Consider the following 19,557-nt stretch of genomic DNA (forward strand, 5'->3'; position numbering starts at 1 on the left):
CCTGCCAATGTCATGGGTAATAACTGGACAGGTATGACATGTCCTGCTAATAGAATTTTACCCTTGTTCAATACTTCAGATATTCTAACTTGATTACCGTCGGCCGTTTCTACCATGAGGGATTTGTCTAACTTAACTAAGGGTTCATTTAATAGGCTACAAAATTTCTTATCAATAAAACTTTGGTTTGCACCCAAGTCAAACAAAACTCTAGCATAAATATTATTAACGAGAAACGTACCGGTTATGACTTCCGGCATCTCAGCTGCCTTCTCGGTGTTGAGCAAAAAAACACGTGCATTTCCCTTTCTACCGTAATTCTTGGTGCCACTACCACTTGCACCTTCTCCTCCAGTCTTTCTCTTTGGACACTCATTTTGAAAATGTCCCATTTCACCACAACAATAACAAGCAATCTTATTCTTCCAGCAGTCAGTTGTTGCATGACCCACTTGTTTACAATTGGTATAGGTGACTGACTGATTAAACCTACACCTTCCAAAGTGTCTTCGGTTACATATTTTACATAATGGAATTGGTGACTGGGGGTTCCTCTTTTCTCCATCATATGGTTTCTTGTTTTGCCTATCATTCTTTTTAAACGTAACTTCCTTCTTGAATGTATTCTCTTTCTTTTCTTCTTCATGAGTCCCGATCAACCCGTTCATCATGTATCCAGCCAACTCCATGGCTTAATCGATAGTTTGAGGTAGAGACGATCTGACCATGTCTCTAATATCTTTTGGCAAACCCCAGATATAACGAGTGACTTTGTTATTTTCCGGCGTTACCAAATGTGGTACTATCCTACAATACTCCAAGAACTTAGTATTGTAGTACTTGAGGTTTGTCCCAACAACTCTATGATTTAAGAACTTGATTTGAATTTCATCGTTTTCGTTCATCGGGCAAAACTTCCTGATTACGAGCTCTTTAAATTCTTCCCAACTCAACTTATACATGTTTAGTCTACCCTTAGCTTGTATAAGGGTATTCCACCATTGTAGAGCTTCGTCTTTGAACAATTGGGAGGAATACTGAATTGCTTCTTCCTCGGAACACTTACTAATGACATTGATGGCTTCTATTTCTTCAAGCCATCCCAATACAGCAATAACCCCATCGCTTCCTTTGAAATCTTTGGGCTTAAATGTCTGGTATGTCTTATAACTACAACCTTTCTTAGTCTTTTGTTTCTTGGTTTTCTTCTCCTCATAATCACTATCAGCATTAGAGCTGACATGCTCTTCTTCTTCTCTCTTAGACTTGTTAGATTTCTTATTGCTCGATGTTTCCTTTTTCCTCATAGTCTCGAGCATAGCTGGAAAAGCTTCGGCAATTCCTCTTGCGATCAGTTCTTGCATATCTTCTTTTCTCATGAATTGATCACCAATAGGAGGGGTGACATTCACTTCTTGATTTTCGACAACTTGGTTTTCGACATTTTTCTTCAGTCTCCCTCTCGTATTACTTGAGGGTCCACTATTGACTTCGACTTTTGAGTTTCCTCTTTTCGACATTCTATAGACGAGAAATAGGAGGTAACTATTAGTTACTATCTCTAGGAATTTACCAAAGGCATATATCTTATCCGTACTTTCATGCACTTAAATTGGTTAAAGCCTAAGTACTTTATCAAATACTCAATTCGCTAAAACCGATGGCTCTGATACCAACCTGTCACACCCCGCCTTCGGGCCTAAGCGTGTGACTCACAGTTGGTACCACTTTTGTCAATTTATCAAAGTTTGCAGCGGAAAATGTTATTTTAAAATATTTACTTTCATAACATAGGGAATTAAATAGCCTTGTTTGTTTTATGAAATCACTTGTTTAAAAACAAGTTTAATATATATATGCCTCAATACAAAATTAGCTGAGCCACCAGCTGTAAACTATGCCTGGTGTTCTTCTATCTCCACTGGCATATCCATCACTATTCCTTACTCCTAGTTACCTGAAAACAGTTTTAAAATACGTCAGCTGTATGCTGGTGAATACGCTGACTCAATAAAACATTTTCACAATTCGTAATGATACAACACCAATAGTGCTCAACGACTCAGTGGGTCTCAATCCCATCTCATCGGAACTAAACATACGCACAAACCACATAATCGGACTTCACTCGCCCTAGAGACAGTCACTTGCCTCATGGTTAGTATTTCTGTAGTGTGCCCACTACAGTACAAATATGTAAGGATTCAGACACATGTGTATTTTAGTTTGAGTGTTTAGTACTACCTTGCATCAAAACGTTTTAGAGGATTTGAACCAACCTTCATGCAAATATTTCCATAATTCTTTTACATATGGATACAGTCCATAGTTTTAAAGAGTAAATATCTTTTCAAAATTTACAGTATATAGACGTATTCACATTCATAAAACATTTCACACTATAAAAAGGTTTGGACGTATTCACGTCATAAAACATTTCACACTATAAGTATTCACCTTTTGTTGATTTCAAGATTTCTCACCAACAAATGTCTGATCTTTATATCGGACCTATAGTATGAGAATAACATTCTATAAATAACTAGATTTAAAGTCTAGCTATAGGCCTTAAGTCTATTTGCATAACTTTTAGCTTGATATTCATTTCATTTATAACACATTTATATACTACGTTTCTTTATCATGAAGAAAGGTACATATATCACATTTCTTTATTCATAAGAAATATCTTTATAATGAAGAATAATATTTTATTCATAACCTTATCTTATAAAAGCTACATTTCACTTATTATCTGATCAAGGTATAGTCTATACCTCGACTAGGGTCTAAGCCATATAAAATAAAATGATCGGGCAGAACCCCTACCTTGTATGGCTTATCTATTAAATGCTTAAACTTCATGTGGGCAGCGCTCCTACTTGTACGTACTTCTAGACAACGAGCGTATCGGGAATGACGGGATTTTAGCACGAAAACCGAGGTAAAGTGTGTGTGATGTGATGAAGACTTTCTCCTCATGGCTGCCTATTTATAGCCAGAATCTGTGCATCTTCGCGTATCGCGAAGGATTCTTCGCGTATCGTGAAGGACAAATATAGCCGCAATTATTATTATATTCCTTCGCGTATCGCGAAGGATTCTTCGAGTATCGCGAAATTGTTCAGTAGCTTGGCTGAGTCAACCAGTAGACCTGCCACGTGTCAGCACCTGGTGAGATTACTTCATGCATCTTCGCGTATCATGAAGATGCTTCGCGTATCGCGAATGTGCTAAATTTTCATTTTCAGTCCCTGGTCTTTGGTAGCTTGTCATATCTTGATCATAGTTCAAAAATACTAAAGGGGCCCTTATGCAGCGATGTGAGCGTGCGAAGTGCCAAGTGCGCTATCAAAACGCCACATTACGCCCATCACTCGTGTCCGTGCGCGTGCGCGTCGGGTGCTTTGCACCCTCCGCTAGGACTAGTGAGAGTGGTTAGCACCATAAGAACATTACCATGGAAAACTCCTTCCTTATAATGTGTTTTCAATTCTTTCCCACTTTTCATGTGGGATGGAGTTTCCTTACTTATTCTTTTAACATATAATGCTTTCTTTTCTTTCTCTCATTTCTTCTCATTACTTATCTTATAATTATTTTTAGTCCTTTATCTTTATAAACTTATCAAATTTGGATCAAAATTTTGTGGGTGTTACAATAACCACCACCACCCCTATGTTAGCTACATCGTCTTCATCTGCTGCATCTCTTAGCTATGACAATATGGTTTTTTTGGCATCCTCGACACCCCATTCTTCATAGGTAAGTTGATTAATCCGTAATTGAACAAAAATCGGGTATGATTTTAAGTTAAATGTTACCTTTTATAGAGGGGAAAAAGTTTTTTTTTCCACCCACGACCACCTCCAATTGGAAATCAAGGTGGTCTCGAAGGGATGGCCGCATATCAATTACACTTTCCTATTGGTTCGTAGACAAGAGCTCATCGAGAAGGATTTGGATACTATTATGTATTAGTGTATTAGTATATGTTATATTAGTTTAATAACTTGTTTTGTATGATCAAGAGTAACTTGATTATATTATGGTACATAATTTAATAACTAGTAGGGTATATGATAAAGGGTCTTTTTGTTTGATCAAGGGTATCTTGATCAAGTTTTCACATTTATGACCATTTGTAAATTAACTACTCAACTAGCTAAGTACTTTAACTTTAATTATATGCGTATCTTTTATAATATATGTGTTTATATTGCTTGTTTTCTATATGCTTAGTTGGATGTTAGTTATATGCATCAATAGATGGACCAGTTACCAAAATAAGATGATTAGGTTAATACTCTATGGATCCGTAATGTGGTAGTCTTATGCTTGTGTGTATATGCAATGTATGCAATCAAGTTAGTTAATCAGGTCACTTAATCAGTGGCATAAATGGTAGTTTGATGTATGCAATGAAACTTTGGTTAACTAATGACGAAAACCGATTGGAAATTAGAAAATGATTGAAATGCCCCTCAACCTAAGAAACATGCAAAACTAACTGATCTTACACTGCACTAACTAATCTTACCCTACAAATACTTAATTAGACTACACTTTGTGATCTTACCCTGCACTATCTAGTTAAAAACATATGTCATCTTACCCTTGCATTATCTGGTAAAAACAATGGTCCTACTTATTTAGTTGTTAATGCCAATAAAGGCCATTAAGGCCAATGGGTGTTTTCCCTACATTAAGACAACCTTAGAAGACTTATAAGCTAAAACGGGTGCCAAACTTAAAGCATACTTAGAAGCAGTGGCATAATAGCCATCCTATCCGAAAAATCCTCTTAACTAGTTTAATATATGAATTTTCCACCAAAAAGTCCACTTAAACTCATTTTAATGTATGCTTGGTTGTAGTTTTATTCAAAATTTGTAAATCGTTTGCTTGGATTAACATAAAGTGGTCAAAGTAAATTTCAAACGCAATGGTCAACTGATTAGTATTAAGTTAATATATGTAAACTGGGATTAGTACCATTACAGTTTGCATTTATAACCATGGGCAAATTTGGTAAATGCAATTTTGTTGCAACAATGGTAGTCTTATATTATTTGGTTGTAGCAATGACTTTTAATTTTGTCACACCCTAACCTATGGCGGAATATGAATATGTCAGGGCGTGAACTGTTCGTTCATAGCTCACAATACACTATCATACAATTTAAATGACAATATCTAAAATTACTTTATTAATTTCAAATCAAGTACATAAGTCTCAATACATTACAAATAAAACCAAATCAAATAATGCAAAAACAACTTGTCTTTTTGTTTAATAATATCCTAAAGTCATTCTATGTGATCTTCAACCTTCACTTCAAACCAAATAATAACCGGCAATATGCATACAATATGTAAGAAATAAACAAACCATTATTGTGGGCATCAACATAAACAAACCTTGCGAATCAGGCTTTGGCTACTAAGATGGCGTATAGCAGACCTCAAATGAAAGAATTTAATGACAGACCTCTCCAAGTGCAATAAAATAAACAAATAAGCAAGTAAGCATGTAGCATATAAGCATTCAATTGTTCAAGACACAACAATCATGATTTGCTAGTTATGGATAATATGTAGTATGGAAATATGAATAAGTACAAAAATTGACTTTTATAACTCTAAACGAGTCGAAGAGCAATTGATTGACAAAACCCCATCAATCTATAAAATTGATTGAGGGAATTTTGTTAGTTGGATGAAAACAAAAGTTTTATCATCAGACAACTTACCCGAAAAGATAAAGTAGCGATGAGAAAATATGAGTCAAAGGGTCTTGAAGCTTGAAAGTCAAATGGTATAATGAAGATTCTTGAAGAAAAGCACCATGAACACCATATGAACGAAAATTAAAGATGGAGGCTGAGTTTACAGAAGTATTTAGGGTTTTGGAGGCTAGGGTTTTAAGGAAAATTATTTAAGTTCGTTTATTCTTAGTATAATAAGTAAACGGGCTCGTTTAGGAAACAAAATAAGTAATTAAAGACAAATCGAGTGTTTTAACCAACAAAATTCGTTTTTATTATTTAGGGAATGAACTTGGACATGTTATAACATTATATGACTTAATTTGGGGCTTAAGTTTCGTTATTTGGGTTAAAAATAACCCATGTACTTCTATAAATGCGATTTTTAGTCGTTTTAAGCGATTGTAAGGGTTTTAAGATTGTTTGACGAGTTTGAAAGTTAAGAGAATGTAAATTAAGTTAAATAAGGTTAAATACTAATAAATACAAGTTTTTTATTTATATGAAAAATCCGAATTATAACAAATTTGGTCCTATTTATTTTGTTGCAGCAGAGAATGTGTGTGCCACGGGGGACCTGTATGCAATATGTATGCAACGACTTGTCAAACATACTCAAACAAAGTCAAATCATAGTCATACAGACAGTGGTCAAACAACGCCAAACTCAAAGTAGTCAAACAAACTCAAACACAAAGTGGTCAAAGAAAGTCAAACACAATGTCAAACACAAAAAGATTGTTGGTGCATCTAGTGTGTGTTGACAAGAACAAGAAAGGGAAAGAAGGAGATCAAGATTTTTTTAGAAAAATCCAAGAATCATGAATAAAATCTCTTTTACTATTGTTGTAAACCTTGTTTCAACATCTATTACCTAGCTTGTAAGTATCATCTTCCTCATCTAGGTCTACCATTGTCGAACATTATTGAGTTAAATGGGCTTTTTTGATTTTGCATGATTTTGATTAAATTATGAAGTTATGTAGCTTTGGAACTCCATAGCTCTTGACTAAATGAGGTACATGTTGGCAATTTAATTATGGAGCTATGTGTCTAGTGATCTAAATTACTAGGGTTCATGAACCATTGGAAGGGGTTTGTGTTTCTTACTGATTATGTGTTTTATCATGCTAGGTGAGTCAAGTTTGATGTAAAATATTTAAATCCCTATATAAATAGATAAGTTAATGTATAAAGTTAGATATTTTATATATTTTTGAGATTTTTAACGGGTCAAACGGATATGTTATGACACTTGTTAATTTGACATATTTTTGTAAAGATAGCTGACTACTTGAATTGATTTTAAAATTGAATAATGTATCAACTAATGACTAGAAATTTCATATATGAATCATTCACAAAAAAAAATTGGAAGTAAAATTTAAATGATATATTTAAACATTGTTGCTGGAATTCATATTAAAAAGGCTTGGATGACAAGTATGAATTAGTTAGTGTTCTCATATGGTGTGTAATTATTTGATAGTGTTAGAAAACATGTAGGTGGTAGAATATGCAATTAGGGTCTAAACTATTAATATAGATAAATATTGTAGTCCAGTGTCGCCAAACACCTAATTGGTTTATTTGACAGTGTTTGGTGACACATGATTACTTATTTTAATAATTTTTTTATTTAAGACATTTTTGTGTTTGACAATTTAGTGCGACATCCTCCATGCTGGCCCGTTGGTAGCCAGAGTACGCGGGTTGTATTCATTTTTTTTCGTGTGTTTGATTTTTTATTCGTCACGCCTTTTGTTTTGTTCTAAATATTTTCGTTTGTGGCTCGAATTTGCTTTAGTTTGTGACAGCAACGCTTGTGTTTTTCTTAATGCAATCACCGTCGATATCGGCCGAATTCAAGTCGGTTCGCGGTTGCAACGTGTGGGATTTGTTTTTCTTTATTACATTAAGTTGTATTTGGATGTTGACGAAGTTGTTTTTTTTACTGACTACACAATTAGCTCAGTGCAACGTGCCGGTGTGTTACCTAGTTTGGTTAAAAATCCGAATTTATAATGAAGCATAGAGGGTAGCTTAGGTTATGCCATCATTGATGTAGGAGATGTGGATCCAATTTTGTAGGTTGGATCTTTATTGTTTACGCTGTCATGTACGGTGATCCATATTTCGATCATTGTAGGGTACGCCGATGTTGTTATAGCTTACGATGGGTTTGCTTTCTTTTGAAAATCTCGTACAAAGAGAATCTTTGTACGTAATGACTTTACCTTGTTAGTGTTTTTAATCTTTTTATCCTAACACCCACCTTACGTATTTTGATACGTATAAAGGTCTCAATTTGAATTAATGTTGGACAAACTTTTACGAATGATTTTTCAATTATCAACTTGAAATCCTTACTTTGTGCATTTGACACTTAAATGTGTTGTGTCCTAGTGTAATCAAACTAAAACAAGCCATATTTTTCTAAATTTAAAAAATGTGTTTTGTAACTACTCAAGATTTTAAAATTTTATTTAGGGCCAATTTTCATTAGCCTTTTAATTAGATTGATCAATAAAAATTGGCTGATCCTTAGGTTTCAATAAGTTACACAATTGACCTTATAAGTTTTTAATATGACAATTCTCAAGTTTGATAAAGTTACACAAGCACCTTACAAGTTTTCTGTTTACATATAGTACTCCACAATTTTCATTAAGTTACATAAACACCTTACAAGTTTTCTGATTATACATGGTACCCCACAATTTTCATTTGTTACACATTTAACCCCCCAGCAATCCAACATTATCATTATATGGTAACCTTAAAGTTCCATTAAGTTAAACAAACGACGCTCTAAGTTTTTAATACGGAAACCGTACTAACCGAAGCCCCGCTGTAACACTACCGGTACGCACGATTTTTCTTTTAGTCTACATATATGGGTCCCCAACGCAATGCAACCTATTTTCATAATACCGTAACAAATCTAAATGATATCGTCCGAGTTCTTTTCGCATTCTTGCCTAAGTGTTGGCACCATTAAGTATATGGCAATCCTTTACCATTACACGAGTTAATAAATAAGTCGGGTATATTTGGTTAACATCATATGACAATAATAAACTTATAATTAAATAATAATTGAGCATGATAACAAATGATTAATTTGTCCAACATTAATACCCAAGATTTGGGTTCTGATTTAGTCGAGTTTAATGCTATATGTCTCATGCCAAAGCATGGTATATTATACGTCAACACATGCCCACACATGCCTTCTTTTATGTCCATCCTATGATATCCACATGCTAAACACTTCGGATATACATATACCTCCCCCAAGTTGGATTAGTTTCAAATATAGGAAGATTATTTAAAAGAAAAAAACTGAATTTTAATGAGAATGTTTATATATTCAAACTTTAACACATACATACATACATACACACACACACACACGTGGACCTACGTAGTTCAGAGTTTCACAGGAACTCCCTGAGTTTCAAAATTATAGTGTAATGTTATATAGAAAAACCGGAGTGAACCTTTTTATAAAATATGGGGTAAACCCCTAACAAAACTAAATAAGTAGTGTAGTGGATATGGAATTGGTTATTAAGTATGAGGTTTCGAGTTTGAATGGTTTGAATCCGATCAGCGTTGGGGGTATTTTAGGGTTTCTTCATAAAACTTTGAGACCCTCACAACCACTTCTCCACGGTCTACTGGCCGACCCTCCGACCACCATGTCGTCATCTGTCGCGGCTCACCCCAGACCACCACCTCGCCTCAGGGGTTGACTCTTGCGGCCCTCCACTCTGTGGTCTCTATTGTTACTTAAAATTTTTTCATTCTTTAATTTAAATTGTTAATTTGTTTCCATGTATCATGCTAGCTAGGTTACTAGCTACACAAGAGTATTAGAAGTTTAAATTTGTTTGTTGAAACTTAAATTTGACTGTTAGAGCAATGATTTTGTTACTGCGATTGTTAGAACTTAAAGTTATTGCATCATACTTTTATTATGTGATGAAACTTATCTTACCTGAACTGTCGAAACCGACCCGAAATTTTTTATATCCGACTATATAGAATTAGAATTACAGTATCTAAAAATTATGAACAGCTAGAAAAAATTACTTAATGCAGGAGTTTTTTTTAAATGGGTGTAGATGGAAAAAATATTTACCAATTTGGCATACTTTAAAAAGTATTTATCAATTTGGTGTAGTTGAAAAATATGTTTCTCTCTTTCCCCTAATTCATTAATTACTATTTACTAATTATTGTCAAATTATATAAACTTTAAATTAAAAATAATGAATTAACAAAAACTAATTAAGGATACGTAAAGAAAACTTTGTAAACTAAACAAGTGTTAACAGTAATAAATTTAATATATATAAAACAAATCTAAAATATTTTTTTTAACTTCAGTAATTATTTAAGGAAATATGCGAGAAGTACACAATTTTTACAGTTTTATACTCTAATTATTTTATTACATGTTCAACTAATTACAAAAATAAATACGTCTAAAACTAATAATAACTAGTGTTATTCAATTCCCCGCGCTACGCAACGAGTACCAGTTACAATAATACCGATACAGATAAAGACAATGTTGATACGATATCGAGGTGGTTTGTCAAGGTACCAATACAGCAAAGACACTCGTTATAGTTTACAATAACAGAAAAAGAAAATACTCTATTGTGAATAGAACTATTATTTTCTAACGATTTTTTTTCATATTTTTAGCTTTATTTTTTCTAGAGGAGCTTTAATTTCTTTGAATTTTTACAGAATTGTTGCTAAACTTTTGCAAATTTTTTTTCCAGATTTTTTTATATTTTGCAGAACTGTTTTTTTAATGCGTAATTTTTGAAAGATTTTTGCAAAACTTTTTAAAACTTTTAATTTGTAAACGACAAAAATAAATTAAACCATGTTTTTGTTAAATTTTATACTCTAATTTTAATTTTTTATTACTGAAAAAATTAAGAGAAAATTATAGATTATGTAAAAATAAAGAAGAGAGAGAAAAATATCTAAATAGATAAATACTTTTAAAAATACACCAAAAAAATAAATATTTTTTACATCTACATCTATTTGGTAAAAAAAAACTCCTTAGATGCAGTGATACATAAGCATGCTATGTATTTAATACTATTTAGTGTTATTCCCTTTATAATATATTAAACAATCAGTTTGAACATTAAATATGACGAACCATTGGACCAAAAACAATCATCAAACACCACGATTTGATAATTGCATACACCAGCCATGTGACTGAATCTAAATATCTAATCAGTGTTATTCGCATTAATATACTAAACAATCATTTGAATCTATGATTTTTTTAACGTAGTTTGAAACTACTCATAGTATACGAGTGAGCCTATCTGAGACGAGTAGTCAATTGTCTATACTGATCTTGATGCTCCAGACCTGAATCATTCAGAAACACCATTAAGAAGGAAATCCCCACTGTAAGAAAAACACACTTGAGTTAGGTTTCGAACATGAGACCTTAAAATTCAAAGCTTAACTATCACTCCGGGCCATTAGACTAGAAGATCAACGACTCCTTATGGATCTGATGACAGTTTTACATGAATAAAGGTTAAATTATTATTATTATTATTATTATTATTATTATTTTGGAATTTCAAGCCACATTCTTAATTTCATTTTGTAAATCAATTTGTGTTCTTGATTTGGTTTAACTTACAATATCAAGAATGAATTCGTTTACTTGATACGAAATCAACGATTTAATGATTTGTACAAAATCTTTTTATTTTTTATTTTTTCACACCGTCACTAAACGAGTCATATTAGTTATATATCTTATTAATTAATGTCTGAATTTGTTTTGAACTCTTTTGGTATGTGGGAATGAAGTGCGAATAGGATTCAAAGACTCCTTCTGAAATGGGCGTGCTCATTGTCGATGCATATAAGGAGTGGTATTGTTTGTTCGGCACCGGTATGTTTTCCCTTTCTCTTGTTTATTCGACTTTTGGTTTCTGACTAAAAGGTTCCCTTTGGTTTTTTAATATTTGAACCTAAAAAAAAGTGATATTCAAGATTGTATTTATATAATATAATTTCTAAATATTCCTACTTGCAGTGTGTTGATCTCATAAATTCATTAACAAACTACATACAAATATTTAAATAATCTGAAACTATTAACTGAAATAACGACCAACTGCAAGATCAATGACCGACCTACACCCTACATATATATTATATTTATTTTAGTATTTATATGCACTATTTAATTAATTAACTAATATAATAAGAAACAATAATACAACTTGCATTTAATCTACCTTAAATATAATCAGTCTTTATAAACATGGAGGAGGGGTAGACTACAAGAACCAAGAAATCAACATGGTTTAGTTAGATGAAGTCAAACAATGTGTTTTGGACGGCTTAATTAATTAAATGCATGATTAAACAATCGACACGATGGCTAGATGCTATATACGTATTATCAAAATAGTTGATACATATATTGGAAGCTAATCTTAATTAATATGTGTGAAAGTCTAAGGAGGTGTGAATTGTAAAAGAGTCAAAAAATAGGTTTAATTTATTAGTATGTTTATCAGTTTAATAGTTTTGTTAAGCATGTTTCTAGTTGTTTGAATTACTAGATATAGTTTGAGTTATACTGTGTCTAGGATTTGGAAGTTATTTAATACAAATTGATGGTTAAGGGTATGTAATTAGAGTGTCATAAATTATAATAAACAGAAATACTCGATCTGAGATTAAATTCTGTGTTCTTGGGTCTAATTTCCAGTAACATAGTTAAGGTTGTATGTATCAATGTACGTATATGTTCATGTTATGGCTATGTGAAAGAGACTAGTGGATGAATATTAGTGAATGATTACATTATGTTATGTTAGGAGGGATAAGGTAATATGGCCCATGTGTCTTTGAGATGGCACATGGAAAGGACATTCACTATTGGAACCAATTGAAAGATGGTTTTGGCTTCTTTGAACCAATTTGTATGTGGGGGCTCATTCATCAATCTCTTCGTTTGGCTACAACATTTGTTCACATTTAGGGGTCCATATAGGATACAATATTAGGTTCAATAAAAGTACATTTATATATTACATAAACACACTAAATATGGAATTTGATTAAAAAGTGTATGTAAGGCGCTTGATTTTCTTTTCATGAAGTAAATTAATGTTAAATGAGCTTTATGATAGCGTCGGCTAACTATTAGGGCGAGGGGAGTTGATTAATCAGAGAATCCAAGTACCGAGTAGGGTATGCAGGCCAGGGGATACCGCCCCCTTGAAGCGAGTACATTGAACGAGATTTGGAACATGACACATGGCACCACTAGATGGACACCAAATGTAGAATTGATTGTTAACTTTATATTAATTTGATAACTTTTATTTGATGACTAGACACATGGCACTAGCAAATGGACACCAAATGTAGAATTGTTTGCCAGTTAAAAGGAACAAAAAGCAAACTTGATCAACTTCTAACCAAAATGGAGCAGTTCAAAACATTATATGCATGAATGTAGACATGACGCTACGTCTACCGTCAAACATGATGAGGTGGACCCAATCATGTCTTCTGATTCTTACACGTGGAAGTGCTGACGTGGCAATCCATTGTCGAGCTGTCTTAGTCTCTTGTCCACTTGGACGTCTAGAATTTCAACACTTCATTCCCTTTAAATTAGTTGATGTAGTTGTAGTTCATAAGTTGATAATGATTTTTCGTCGTTTGTTGTGTAATTTTAAAAATGGTCTATTGCATATAATAAAGGCGTAATAAATGATTTATACATGTACGTTGTGTAAATTCGTACATACATACATATGTATATAGAACGATTCCACAAAGAAAACATTTTTTTACACACTTTTTTTTAACAAAAACCCCCATTTTAGAATCCGTTTTAAGATTAAAAAGAAGGTTGAGTCGATCATGATCGTATATATTCACTACTCTTTTTTTTTGACGAAGTATGTCATACTAGTAGTCACTCACGGATAGGGTGTTCGTCAAGTTAGTTTTCAGGTTATTTGAATCGCGATATTTGAATTTGAAAATTTGGAAAATAAATGACTTAGAATTCACAAACCAATTCGAATTTGGGTTGATTCGTATAATTTGAGTTACGAGAAAAGTACATAAACATAAATAATATGCATATATGTATACTTAGGCATAAAATAAAAAGTATTCAACTTGAATTCAAATATTCTCGGGCTGAATCAATTTGAAAATGAAAGAAACTTAAATTTTATCACTCGGGTGTTCGGGTTTTCAAAACCCGGAGCACAAACTGTATAATAAAAATACCGTTGCATGAACATTTCTTATGGCATTACACGTTTAGTAAGATATTTTCATATGAAAATGAATGCATAAAGAAGAGAAAATGAGAACCAGCATTTGTTCTTGTCCAATGGCCCACTCGTCTATGACCATATTTTATTTTTCTTGTTTATTTATATGATTTAATTAAAAACTTTTATTCGACACGTTAATTTCGATCTATGTTTCTTTCCTTAGACACAATAAAATGGAATGTCCCACATATTCAATGTGTAAAATGAATATAATTAAAAACGTGTGAAATTAAGTTATATAAATATTAAAACTTATAAATTACAAATATGAGTTATTATTATGTTATATCTTTTTCCTATCTAATATTGTTTATAAAGTTTACTAGATAGTCAAAATTATATGTAGGTCAACTTGATATTTGTTTCATGTTAAAACAAAACAAGTTCAAGTTTTTGGACATTTATGAACTCACCTAATGAGAAAGGTACACTGATGTGGAGTAGAAAAAAATAATAATAATAAAGAGAAATAGAGAAACAGTGCATTTGAGTGGGAAAAAAATAATAATAAACTAATTAATATATATATATTAGTGAAAGTCTGATACCCATTTTGTTTAGCCCACACAAGCGAAGTTTAGAAACTCAAAACAACTACTGATCTTCGATTTGAGGGTTCACGAGAGTCTCAAGATTCATTTAATTATTTTTGTTTATTGTTATTTCAATTATTATGGATATATAAAAAGAAGACAGAATTACAAATTTTGTCCTTTAAAATAAGACGAATTACGGTTCGTGTCCTTTTCTAAGTTTCATTGCAGGCGGTGTACTTTAAACTTTTTTTTCCTACAACTTTTGTCCTTTACGCTAACTGGGTTAGAAAAAGTCAGTTAAATACCCTCACGTGAGACGCATGTGAGGGCATTTTTGTCTTTTCGCCTGTACCTGCAAAAAGTTTATCACCACTCCCATACCTCCGGTTTCCGGCACCTGAACCACCACCTCCGTTTCCGGCCACCTGAACCATCACCTCCGAAATTCCGGCCACCTGAACCACCACCTTCTTTTTGGCCACCTGAACCATCTCCTCCGAAATTCCGGCCACCTGAACCACCACCTCCGAAATTCCGGCCACCTGAATCATGTGCAGACATCACTGTAGAATGAGAAAATGATATCGGTATTTCTTCACATAATTAAAACAATAAAAACAGAAAATAAATCATTAACCGAAAGCGTACTTATAACAGGAATGTTTTTGCAGACTTGATGCTCCATGATCAAGGTGAGAAGGGCAAAACCGGAAATCGATGGCAACTCGACTTCGGTCAATATAAGGTCAATGTTATGTGATCTTCCTTTTAACACCTCCCATGCCTTTAACCCATCAGAAACAGCAGCAACTACTTCCAATAAAATGATAAACACTAATTAGCCCAGATTCAAATCTTGATTATTAATTCCCCCTAAATCAACTAAAAATATCAAAACTTGGTGATGAAGATTTCTCAGCAAGCCTTGATTACAAAAACCCACCAACAATTTCTTAAATTAAACACTAATTAACCTTCAATTTTGAAAAATTAGTGAGAAAAATAAGTCACCTTTATAACTGCATTTCCTTAACAGAGCGGTGATAATCTGGCGTGTAGAGTCATCAGCTTCAACCAATAAGACTCGAAGGACCATTTTGGGCAAAAACTAGTGGTGGTGTATTTGGGTGGATTTAATGTGGTGGGTGGCTGGAGGGGGTTATGATGCGGTGACTAGGGTTACGGATTTGGGTGGGCGATGGCTACGGCTAGTTACGCTAGGGTTACAGCTAGGGTTTTGATGGAAGTCTTAAACGGTAGGGTTACGGAGGTGGTGGTTCAGGTGGCCGGAATTTCGGAGGTGGTGGTTCAGGTGGCTGGAATTTCGGAGGAGATGGTTCAGGTGGCCAAAAAGAAGGTGGTGGTTCAGGTGGCCGGAATTTCGGAGGTGATGGTTCAGGTGGCCGGAAACGGAGGTGGTGGTTCAGGTGCCGGAAACCGGAGGTATGGGAGTGGTGATAAACTTTTTGCAGGTACAGGCGAAAAGACAAAAATGCCCTCACATGCGTCTCACGTGAGGGTATTTAACTGACTTTTTCTAACCCAGTTAGCGTAAAGGACAAAAGTTGTAGGAAAAAAAAGTTTAAAGTACACCGCCTGCAAGGAAACTTAGAAAAGGACACGAACCGTAATTCGTCTTATTTTAAAGGACAAAATTTGTAATTCTGTCTAAAAAGAAAAATCTATATCTATCTATCTATCTATAATATATATAAACAAAAATCCTAAAATCTTATGTGTCGTGATGTGGTCGCTCCCTCCTTTTATGGAAGCCACTAGATTGCTTGATTTTTAAATGGAGGTCTCTCATTGATTTAACTCAAATTCATGGGTATGGGTCTTACTAAAACCAGATAGCTTTTAAACGGGTTATAACATCTCATTAAATTAAAAACTAATCTTACCAATGATTTGATGTGAAAACTCCTATAAAATAAGAATATACTAAAATTTAATATCCAATTTAAAAAGAAAATATACTATTTAAAAGGGTCAAGTTATAATAGAAAGTTAGTTTTTACTAGGAAGTCTAAGAAGGCTTTTTAGCCACTAGATTTAATAATGGATGACTATGATTAATTGAATGAAATTCATAAAAAATAAAAGGAGCTAGTGGGTTTTTAAGGATATTATGGTCAATGCAAAAAAAAATTTCTCTCTCCTCTATTTCCCCCGTTTCATTTAAACGTTAATAACTATTTCATATGACGTTATTTTTTTAAAAAAAATTACGTCATAAAATCGAGCCTTTTTTATCTTTAAAACAAGTATAAAATTGATAAATATATAAAAAGTCAAAAACACAATGAACTCAGTTATTATGTTTTTGAATTGAAAAACACAATTGTGTTTTTTGAAAAACACATTATTTGAATTTCAAACACAATTGTGTTTTGGATGTGAAAAACACAATTTTAAATGAAAAACACAATTGTGTTTTTTTGAAATGAAAAACACAATTAAACAATATAACAGAGTATATAAAAAACACAAAACTTTAATTTAAAACACAATGATATAAACACACTTTTATTAAAACCCTCTTTAGTGTATTTTTTACATGAAAAACACAATATTGTGTTTTATTCTCTCTATATCAAAGTTACAGACAACCTCATCTTCTCACCTCTTCAAAACCCCAAACAAGTTGCACCTGAGTTTTTCGTTAAACAGACAATTACCAGAAACGGAATCGTGTTCTCGCTTTTTCCGGCGAGTTGCAGAGCCATTACGGCATATCTGAATCTCGCATTTTTCCGGCGAGTTACAGGACGATGCTCGTCATGGATCCGCTGATGGCATCTTCTGGGAGATACCGACAAACATGAGGTAGCTTCTGCTGCACTCTGGTTGTACTCTCGTTCATCGGACGCCGGAAAAACAAAGGCCACGGTGATGGTTGGTGAGCTGCGATGGTAGTGGTTGACGCCTAAAAATTAGAGGCTGCGGTGGTGGCTGAGTAGTTGCAGTGGGTTTTTTATTTTGGAAAATGGTGTTTTGGTGAGGGAGATATAATAATAGAGATGGGGTTTTTTCCAAATCTAGATTTTTCTTGTTAGACAATAATACCCCTTCATCTCAAAATCTTAAAAAAGAAATTGAAAGGCTAGGATTGCTTCCTAGGCTTCCTACAAATATGATACTTCTTATTTGAACTCACACCATATTTATAATAAACAGTTTTAAAGTAAAAAACATAAGCGGGTCATGGGTCACCAAATTCAGATAGCTTTTAAACAGGTTACAACATATCATTTATTTATGAAACCCTTTTCATCATCAAACCCTAAGTATATTATTAATTTTCTTACAATAAAGAAAATTAAAATCTAAAAAATAAATATTAAAAAAATGTAAAACAACCATTCTCTCAAGCTATCAGATTGCTTTATTTGTAAATGAAGGTTTCTCACACATTTGACCTAAATTCACGGGTAAAGATCTCACCAAACTCAGATAGCTCTTAAACGGGTTATAACATCTCATTATATTAAAAACTAGCTTTTAGCCCGCGTGTTACGCGGGTTGCTTTAATTTTTTCTAATGTACATAATATTACGAAGATTAGTGTAGAAATCAATCAATAACATCACAGTAAAATTACAATTAAATTTAGTTCAAGTAAGAAAAGATCTCCTTGAAAATGACATTTGTTGTCTTGTTAGTTTGTCTGCCATATTTGTCTAAAATAAGTATCTTCAAACCCTTTTTGTTCGTAACTCTTGATAAGGCGACATATAGTTGTTCGTGTAACTGTGTAAGAAGAAATCGTTCTTTAGGTAAAAACCAACCCTATTTAATGACTGTCATTGGCTTTTGTTTATAGTTATAGCGAAACAAATTGAAAAGGGATATTGTCGTCTTGTAAGTTTGAATGTTATGTTCTTGTCAGAAGGTGTTAAAGCGATTCTAGGAATAGATATTCTTTTACCAGTATTAGTTCCTGAAAGAATTTTCACCTCAATTACACGGGTACGTGAAGAAATAACCTGAAGCCTAGTGCCGTTTCATAAGCTTTTCTTTTGATCAATATTTCTTAGAACCGGCACTCCCACTTTTAGTACAAGGCTATGGTTTGGTAGGCCTGCTATTTTTAGATTGTTTAATAGCTCGGTAGAGTATAAAGTTGGATCAACATTCCTGTCTATATAATCAGACTTCGACACAGAATCCGAGCTTAAGTATTCACCCGGTTCACCAGGGAAGCTTTCGATCAGACGGCCATTTATTTCATGTATGACCTCATTTGTTGGTGCAAGTAATGCTCTTTGTTGAAAGTAATTAGGGTCTTCCTTGTTGTTTAAATTGTCTGGAACACAATCTGAATTAGCTTTGTGATAGGGTCATTACATTTTTCGATCAGTAAATCAGTTGGTATCTCTATTTTAGTAAATCAGTTGGTATCTCTATTTTTGTTGTACAGTCATTAGGCCCACCGACTTTACCTTCTCCGATGTCTATCAACCATTGTGCAAAATTTTTTGTTTCCTCTATATCTTTAACCTTATGTTTCTTGTTAATCTAAGGACACGACATTCATTCCAAAAGTATGAAGAACATAAAGATGTCTTTACTATTTGTTGTCTGCTTCCTTTCTGAATTACCAGGTGTGGTTTGGAAGATATTCACAGGTCATAATATTGGACTATTATTTATATGTAAGAATAATAATATTAATATTAAACACAATTAAATATATTAACATATTTAGTTTAATTTAATTGTTTGCGGATCGTTTCTTTTCAAATATATTATTAGGGTGATTGAAATGTCTACTGGTTTGGTTTTTGGGTTATTCGATTTTCCAATTTTGGTTTGAATTATTCGGAATGTAAATTTATTCGTTTATAACTGAAATCTGAAATGAATTGTCTT

The 19,557-nt window shown here is 33.2% G+C and overlaps 1 long non-coding RNA gene across 1 annotated transcript; it reads right to left on the reverse strand.

Moving 5' to 3' along the window:
* Nucleotides 1-15,227: 15,227 nt before the first annotated feature.
* On the reverse strand, nucleotides 15,228-15,791 carry LOC143575572 (uncharacterized). The gene is made up of 3 exons (XR_013142791.1): nucleotides 15,694-15,791; nucleotides 15,331-15,492; nucleotides 15,228-15,245 (listed from the first exon to the last, which is right to left on the reverse strand). It is a non-coding gene; the product is annotated as an uncharacterized LOC143575572 (long non-coding RNA).
* Between the last annotated feature and the right edge of the window lie 3,766 nt (nucleotides 15,792-19,557).

Source organism: Bidens hawaiensis, unplaced genomic scaffold, assembly GCF_021521415.1.
Source record: "Bidens hawaiensis isolate Kalapana, Puna unplaced genomic scaffold, B.hawaiensis_p1.1 tig00027541_1, whole genome shotgun sequence".
In the NCBI taxonomy this organism is placed as follows: domain Eukaryota; kingdom Viridiplantae; phylum Streptophyta; class Magnoliopsida; order Asterales; family Asteraceae; genus Bidens; species Bidens hawaiensis.